This window comes from Lampetra fluviatilis, unplaced genomic scaffold, assembly GCF_964198595.1.
Source record: "Lampetra fluviatilis unplaced genomic scaffold, kcLamFluv1.1 SCAFFOLD_467, whole genome shotgun sequence".
NCBI classification, from domain to species: domain Eukaryota; kingdom Metazoa; phylum Chordata; class Hyperoartia; order Petromyzontiformes; family Petromyzontidae; genus Lampetra; species Lampetra fluviatilis.
In genome coordinates this window covers 70,166-78,597 of record NW_027621252.1, presented here as the reverse complement: position 1 = coordinate 78,597, position 8,432 = coordinate 70,166, and positions in this window count along the sequence as shown.

The window sequence follows — 8,432 nt, the reverse complement described above, 5'->3', positions numbered from 1 at the left end:
GTGTGTCTCACTGTGAGTGGGCGTGTCTCGCTGTGAGTGGGCGTGTCTCACTGTGAGTGGGCGTGTCTCGCTGTGAGTGGGTGTGTCTCGCTGTGAGTGGGCGTGTCTCACTGTGAGTGGGCGTGTCTCGCTGTGAGTGGGCGTGTCTCACTGTGAGTGGGCGTGTCTCACTGTGAGTGGGCGTGTCTCGCTGTGAGTGGGCGTGTCTCGCTGTGAGTGGGTGTGTCGCTGTGAGTGGGTGTGTCTCGCTGTGAGTGGGTGTGTCTCGCTGTGAGTGGGTGTGTCTCACTGTGAGTGGGCGTGTCTCACTGTGAGTGGGCGTGTCTCACTGTGAGTGGGTGTGCCTCGCTGTGAGTGGGTGTGTCTCGCTGTGAGTGGGCGTGTCTCACCGTGAGTGGGTGTGTCTCACTGTGAGTGGGTGTGTCTCACTGTGAGTGGGTGTGCCTCACTGTGAGTGGGGCGTGTCTCGCTGTGAGTGGGTGTGTCTCACTGTGAGTGGGTGTGCCTCACTGTGAGTGGGTGTGTCTCACTGTGAGTGGGTGTGTCTCGCTGTGAGTGGGTGTGTCTCACTGTGAGTGGGTGTGTCTCGCTGTGAGTGGGTGTGTCTCGCTGTGAGTGGGTGTGTCTCACTATGAGTGGGCGTGTCTCGCTGTGAGTGGGTGTGTCTCGCTGTGAGTGGGCGTGTCTCGCTGTGAGTGGGCGTGTCTCACTGTGAGTGGGTGTTTCTCACTGTGAGTGGGTGTGTCTCACTGTGAGTGGGCGTGTCTCACTGTGAGTGGGCGTGTCTCACTGTGAGTGGGTGTGTCTCACTGTGAGTGGGTGTGTCTCGCTGTGAGTGGGTGTGTCTCACTGTGAGTGGGCGTGTCTCACTGTGAGTGGGTGTGTCTCACTGTGAGTGGGCGTGTCTCACTGTGAGTGGGCGTGTCTCACTGTGAGTGGGTGTGTCTCACTGTGAGTGGGTGTGTCTCGCTGTGAGTGGGTGTGTCTCACTGTGAGTGGGTGTGTCTCGCTGTGAGTGGGTGTTTCTCACTGTGAGTGGGCGTGTCTCACTGTGAGTGGGCGTGTCTCACTGTGAGTGGGCGTGTCTCACTGTGAGTGGGTGTTTCTCACTGTGAGTGGGCGTGTCTCACTGTGAGTGGGCGTGTCTCACTGTGAGTGGGCGTGTCTCGCTGTGAGTGGGCGTGTCTCACTGTGAGTGGGTGTGCCTCACTGTGAGTGGGTGTGTCTCACTGTGAGTGGGCGTGTCTCGCTGTGAGTGGGTGTTTCTCGCTGTGAGTGGGCGTGTCTCACTGTGAGTGGGTGTGTCTCACTGTGAGTGGGCGTGTCTCACTGTGAGTGGGTGTGTCTCACTGTGAGTGGGTGTGCCTCGCTGTGAGTGGGTGTGTCTCACTGTGAGTGGGTGTGTCTCACTGTGAGTGGGTGTGTCTCACTGTGAGTGGGCGTGTCTCACTGTGAGTGGGTGTGTCTCACTGTGAGTGGGCGTGTCTCACTGTGAGTGGGCGTGTCTCACTGTGAGTGGGTGTGTCTCGCCGTGAGTGGGTGTGTCTCACTGTGAGTGGGCGTGTCTCACTGTGAGTGGGTGTGTCTCACCGTGAGTGGGCGTGTCTCACTGTGAGTGGGTGTGTCTCACTGTGAGTGGGCGTGTCTCGCTGTGAGTGGGTGTGTCTCACCGTGAGTGGGTGTGTCTCACCGTGAGTGGGCGTGTCTCACTGTGAGTGGGCGTGTCTCACTGTGAGTGGGCGTGTCTCACTGTGAGTGGGCGTGTCTCACCGTGGGTGGGCGTGTCTCACTGTGAGTGGGCGTGTCTCACTGTGAGTGGGCGTGTCTCGCTGTGAGTGGGCGTGTCTCACCGTGGGTGGGCGTGTCTCACTGTGAGTGGGCGTGTCTCACTGTGAGTGGGCGTGTCTCACCGTGAGTGGGCGTGTCTCACTGTGAGTGGGCGTGTCTCACTGTGAGTGGGCGTGTCTCACTGTGAGTGGGCGTGTCTCACCGTGAGTGGGTGTGCCTCTGTGTGCCTCGCTGTGAGTGGGTGTGTCTCACTGTGAGTGGGCGTGTCTCACTGTGAGTGGGCGTGTCTCACTGTGAGTGGGTGTGTCTCACTGTGAGTGGGTGTGTCTCACTGTGAGTGGGTGTGTCTCACCGTGAGTGGGTGTGTCTCACTGTGAGTGGGTGTGTCTCACTGTGAGTGGGTGTGTCTCACCGTGAGTGGGTGTGTCTCACTGTGAGTGGGCGTGTCTCACTGTGAGTGGGCGTGTCTCACTGTGAGTGGGTGTGTCTCGCTGTGAGTGGGTGTGTCTCACTGTGAGTGGGCGTGTCTCACTGTGAGTGGGCGTGTCTCACTGTGAGTGGGTGTGTCTCGCTGTGAGTGGGTGTGTCTCACTGTGAGTGGGTGTGTCTCGCTGTGAGTGGGCGTGTCTCACTGTGAGTGGGTGTGTCTCACTGTGAGTGGGCGTGTCTCACTGTGAGTGGGCGTGTCTCACTGTGAGTGGGTGTGTCTCACTGTGAGTGGGCGTGTCTCACTGTGAGTGGGCGTGTCTCACTGTGAGTGGGTGTGTCTCACTGTGAGTGGGCGTGTCTCACTGTGAGTGGGCGTGTCTCACTGTGAGTGGGCGTGTCTCACTGTGAGTGGGTGTGTCTCACTGTGAGTGGGTGTGTCTCACTGTGAGTGGGTGTGTCTCACTGTGAGTGGGCGTGTCTCACTGTGAGTGGGCGTGTCTCACTGTGAGTGGGCGTGTCTCGCTGTGAGTGGGCGTGTCTCACTGTGAGTGGGTGTGTCTCGCTGTGAGTGCGCGTGTCTCACTGTGAGTGGGTGTGTCTCACTGTGAGTGGGTGTGTCTCACTGTGAGTGGGTGTGTCTCACTGTGAGTGGGCGTGTCTCACCGTGAGTGGGCGTGTCTCGCTGTGAGTGGGTGTGTCTCACTGTGAGTGGGTGTGTCTCACTGTGAGTGGGTGTGTCTCGCTGTGAGTGGGTGTGTCTCACTGTGAGTGGGTGTGTCTCGCTGTGAGTGGGCGTGTCTCACTGTGAGTGGGTGTGTCTCACTGTGAGTGGGCGTGTCTCACTGTGAGTGGGTGTGTCTCACTGTGAGTGGGCGTGTCTCACTGTGAGTGGGCGTGTGTCACTGTGAGTGGGTGTGTCTCACTGTGAGTGGGCGTGTCTCGCTGTGAGTGGGTGTGTCTCACTGTGAGTGGGTGTGTCTCACTGTGAGTGGGTGTGTCTCACTGTGAGTGGGCGTGTCTCACTGTGAGTGGGTGTGTCTCACTGTGAGTGGGCGTGTCTCACTGTGAGTGGGCGTGTCTCGCTGTGAGTGGGCGTGTCTCACTGTGAGTGGGCGTGTCTCGCTGTGAGTGGGCGTGTCTCACTGTGAGTGGGCGTGTCTCACTGTGAGTGGGCGTGTCTCACTGTGAGTGGGCGTGTCTCGCTGTGAGTGGGCGTGTCTCACTGTGAGTGGGCGTGTCTCACTGTGAGTGGGCGTGTCTCACTGTGAGTGGGCGTGTCTCACTGTGAGTGGGCGTGTCTCACTGTGAGTGGGCGTGTCTCGCTGTGAGTGGGCGTGTCTCACTGTGAGTGGGCGTGTCTCGCTGTGAGTGGGCGTGTCTCACTGTGAGTGGGCGTGTCTCACTGTGAGTGGGTGTGTCTCACTGTGAGTGGGCGTGTCTCACTGTGAGTGGGCGTGTCTCGCTGTGAGTGGGCGTGTCTCACTGTGAGTGGGTGTGTCTCACTGTGAATGGGCGTGTCTCACTGTGAGTGGGCGTGTCTCACTGTGAGTGGGCGTGTCTCGCTGTGAGTGGGCGTGTCTCACTGTGAGTGGGCGTGTCTCGCTGTGAGTGGGCGTGTCTCGCTGTGAGTGGGCGTGTCTCACTGTGAGTGGGCGTGTCTCGCTGTGAGTGGGCGTGTCTCACTGTGAGTGGGCGTGTCTCACTGTGAGTGGGCGTGTCTCACTGTGAGTGGGCGTGTCTCGCTGTGAGTGGGCGTGTCTCGCTGTGAGTGGGCGTGTCTCACTGTGAGTGGGCGTGTCTCGCTGTGAGTGGGCGTGTCTCACTGTGAGTGGGCGTGTCTCGCTGTGAGTGGGCGTGTCTCACTGTGAGTGGGCGTGTCTCGCTGTGAGTGGGTGTGTCTCACTGTGAGTGGGTGTGTCTCGCTGTGAGTGGGCGTGTCTCACTGTGAGTGGGCGTGTCTCGCTGTGAGTGGGCGTGTCTCGCTGTGAGTGGGCGTGTCTCACTGTGAGTGGGCGTGTCTCACTGTGAGTGGGCGTGTCTCACCGTGAGTGGGCGTGTCTCACCGTGAGTGGGTGTGTCTCACTGTGAGTGGGCGTGTCTCACTGTGAGTGGGCGTGTGTCACCGTGAGTGGGCGTGTCTCACCGTGAGTGGGCGTGCCTCACTGTGAGTGGGCGTGTCTCACTGTGAGTGGGCGTGTCTCACTGTGAGTGGGCGTGTGTCACTGTGAGTGGGCGTGTCTCACTGTGAGTGGGCGTGCCTCACTATGAGTGGGCGTGTCTCACTGTGAGTGGGCGTGTCTCACCGTGAGTGGGCGTGTGTCACTATGAGTGGGCGTGTCTCACTGTGAGTGGGTGTGTCTCGCTGTGAGTGGGCGTGCCTCACTCTGAGTGGGTGTGTCTCACCGTGAGTGGGCGTGTCTCACTGTGAGTGGGCGTGTCTCACTGTGAGTGGGCGTGCCTCACTATGAGTGGGCGTGTCTCACTGTGAGTGGGTGTGTCTCGCTGTGAGTGGGCGTGCCTCACTCTGAGTGGGTGTGTCTCACCGTGAGTGGGCGTGTCTCACCGTGAGTGGGCGTGTGTCACTGTGAGTGGGCGTGTGTCACTGTGAGTGGGCGTGTCTCACCGTGAGTGGGCGTGTCTCACCGTGAGTGGGCGTGTGTCACTGTGAGTGGGCGTGCCTCACTATGAGTGGGCGTGCCTCACTGTGAGTGGGCGTGTCTCACCGTGAGTGGGCGTGCCTCACTCTGAGTGGGCGTGTCTCACCGTGAGTGGGCGTGTCTCACTGTGAGTGGGCGTGTGTCACCGTGAGTGGGCGTGTCTCACCGTGAGTGGGCGTGTGTCACTGTGAGTGGGCGTGTCTCACTGTGAGTGGGCGTGTGTCACCGTGAGTGGGCGTGTCTCACCGTGAGTGGGCGTGTGTCACCGTGAGTGGGCGTGTCTCACTGTGAGTGGGCGTGTCTCACTGTGAGTGGGCGTGTCTCACCGTGAGTGGGCGTGTGTCACCGTGAGTGGGCGTGTCTCGCCGTGAGTGGGCGTGCCTCACTGTGAGTGGGCGTGTCTCACCGTGAGTGGGCGTGCCTCACTGTGAGTGGGCGTGTCTCACTATGAGTGGGCGTGCCTCACTGTGAGTGGGCGTGTCTCACTGTGGGTGGGCGTGTCTCTGTGTGTGTCACTGTGGGTGGGCGTGTCTCACTATGAGTGGGCGTGCCTCACTGTGAGTGGGCGTGTCTCACTGTGGGTGGGCGTGTCTCTGTGTGTGTCACTGTGGGTGGGCGTGTCTCACTGTGAGTGGGCGTGCCTCACCGTGAGTGGGCGTGTCTCACTGTGAGTGGGCGTGTCTCTGTGTGTGTCACTGTGAGTGGGCGTGTCTCACCGTGAGTGGGCGTGTCTCACCGTGAGTGGGCGTGCCTCACCGTGAGTGGGCGTGTCTCTGTGTGTGTCACTGTGAGTGGGCGTGTCTCTGTGTGTGTCACTGTGAGTGGGCGTGCCTCACTATGAGTGGGCGTGTCTCACCGTGAGTGGGCGTGTCTCACTGTGGGTGGGCGTGTCTCTGTGTGTGTCACTATGAGTGGGCGTGTCTCACCGTGGGTGGGCGTGTCTCACCGTGAGTGGGCGTGTCTCACTGTGGGTGGGCGTGTCTCTGTGTGTGTCACTGTGGGTGGGCGTGTCTCACTGTGAGTGGGCGTGTCTCACCATGAGTGGGCGTGTGTCTCTGTCGGTGGGCTTGTCTCGCCGTGAGTGGGCGTGTGTCTCTGTCGGTGGGCTTGTCTCGCCATGAGTGGGCGTGTGTCTCTGTCGGTGGGCTTGTCTCGCCGTGAGTGGGCGTGTGTCTCTGTCGGTGGGCTTGTCTCACCATGAGTGGGCGTGTGTCTCTGTCGGTGGGCTTGTCTCGCCGTGAGTGGGCGTGCCTCACTGTGAGTGGGCGTGCCTCACCGTGAGTGGGCGTGTCTCGCCGTGAGTGGGCGTGTCTCGCCGTGAGTGGGCGTGTCTCGCCGTGAGTGGGCGTGTCTCGCCGTGAGTGGGCGTGCCTCACCGTGAGTGGGCGTGTCTCGCCGTGAGTGGGCGTGTCTCGCCGTGAGTGGGCGTGTCTCGCCGTGGGTGGGCGTGCCTCCCCGTGAGTGGGCGTGTCTCGCCGTGAGTGGGCGTGTCTCACCGTGAGTGGGCGTGTCTCACTGTGAGTGGGCGTGTCTCACCATGAGTGGGCGTGTCTCACCGTGAGTGGGCGTGCCTCACTGTGAGTGGGCGTGTCTCACCGTGAGTGGGCGTGTCTCACTGTGGGTGGGCGTGTCTCACTGTGAGTGGGCGTGTCTCGCCGTGAGTGGGCGTGTCTCGCTGTGAGTGGGCGTGTCTCACTGTGAGTGGGCGTGTCTCACTGTGAGTGGGCGTGTCTCGCCGTGAGTGGGCGTGTCTCGCCGTGAGTGGGCGTGTCTCGCTGTGAGTGGGCGTGCCTCACCGTGAGTGGGCGTGTCTCACTGTGAGTGGGCGTGTCTCACTGTGAGTGGGCGTGCCTCACCGTGAGTGGGCGTGTCTCACCGTGAGTGGGCGTGTCTCACCGTGAGTGGGCGTGTCTCACCTTGAGTGGGCGTGTCTCACCGTGAGTGGGCGTGTCTCGCCGTGAGTGGGCGTGTCTCACCGTGAGTGGGCGTGTCTCACTGTGAGTGGGCGTGTCTCACCGTGAGTGGGCGTGTCTCGCCGTGAGTGGGCGTGCCTCGCCGTGAGTGGGCGTGCCTCGCCGTGAGTGGGCGTGCCTCGCCGTGAGTGGGCGTGTCTCACCGTGAGTGGGCGTGTCTCACCTTGAGTGGGCGTGTCTCGCCGTGAGTGGGCGTGCCTCGCCGTGAGTGGGCGTGCCTCGCCGTGAGTGGGCGTGCCTCGCCGTGAGTGGGCGTGTGTCACCGTGAGTGGGCGTGTCTCACCGTGAGTGGGCGTGTCTCGCCGTGAGTGGGCGTGCCTCGCCGTGAGTGGGCGTGTGTCACCGTGAGTGGGCGTGCCTCACTGTGAGTGGGCGTGTCTCACCGTGAGTGGGCGTGTCTCACCGTGAGTGGGCGTGTCTCGCCGTGAGTGGGCGTGCCTCGCCGTGAGTGGGCGTGTCTCACCGTGAGTGGGCGTGTCTCACCTTGAGTGGGCGTGTCTCACCGTGAGTGGGCGTGTGTCACTGTGAGTGGGCGTGTCTCGCCGTGAGTGGGCGTGTCTCGCCGTGAGTGGGCGTGTCTCGCCGTGAGTGGGCGTGCCTCACTGTGAGTGGGCGTGTCTCACTGTGAGTGGGCGTGTCTCGCCGTGAGTGGGCGTGTCTCGCCGTGAGTGGGCGTGTCTCACCGTGAGTGGGCGTGCCTCGCCTTGAGTGGGCGTGTCTCACCGTGAGTGGGCGTGCCTCGCCGTGAGTGGGCGTGTCTCACCGTGAGTGGGCGTGTCTCACCGTGAGTGGGCGTGTCTCGCCGTGAGTGGGCGTGTCTCACCGTGAGTGGGCGTGTCTCTGTGTGTGTCACTGTGAGTGGGCGTGTCTCACCCTGAGTGGGCGTGTCTCTGTGTGTGTCACTGTGAGTGGGCGTGTCTCACCGTGAGTGGGCGTGTCTCACCGTGAGTGGGCGTGTCTCACCGTGAGTGGGCGTGTCTCACCGTGAGTGGGCGTGTCTCACCGTGAGTGGGCGTGTCTCGCCGTGAGTGGGCGTGTCTCACCGTGAGTGGGCGTGTCTCTGTGTGTTTCACTGTGGGTGGGCGTGTCTCACCGTGAGTGGGCGTGTCTCGCCGTGAGTGGGCGTGTCTCACCGTGAGTGGGCGTGTCTCGCCGTGAGTGGGCGTGTCTCGCCGTGAGTGGGCGTGCCTCGCCGTGAGTGGGCGTGTCTCACCGTGAGTGGGCGTGTCTCTGTGTGTGTCACTGTGGGTGGGCGTGTCTCACCGTGAGTGGGCGTGTCTCGCCGTGAGTGGGCGTGTCTCGCCGTGAGTGGGCGTGTCTCTGTGTGTGTCACTGTGAGTGGGCGTGTCTCGCCGTGAGTGGGCGTGTCTCGCCGTGAGTGGGCGTGCCTCGCCGTGAGTGGGCGTGTCTCACCGTGGGTGGGCGTGTCTCTGTGTGTGTCACTGTGGGTGGGCGTGTCTCACCGTGAGTGGGCGTGTCTCTGTGTGTCTCACCGTGAGTGGGCGTGTCTCACTGTGAGTGGGCGTGCCTCACCGTGAGTGGGCGTGTCTCGCCGTGAGTGGGCGTGTCTCACCGTGAGTGGGCG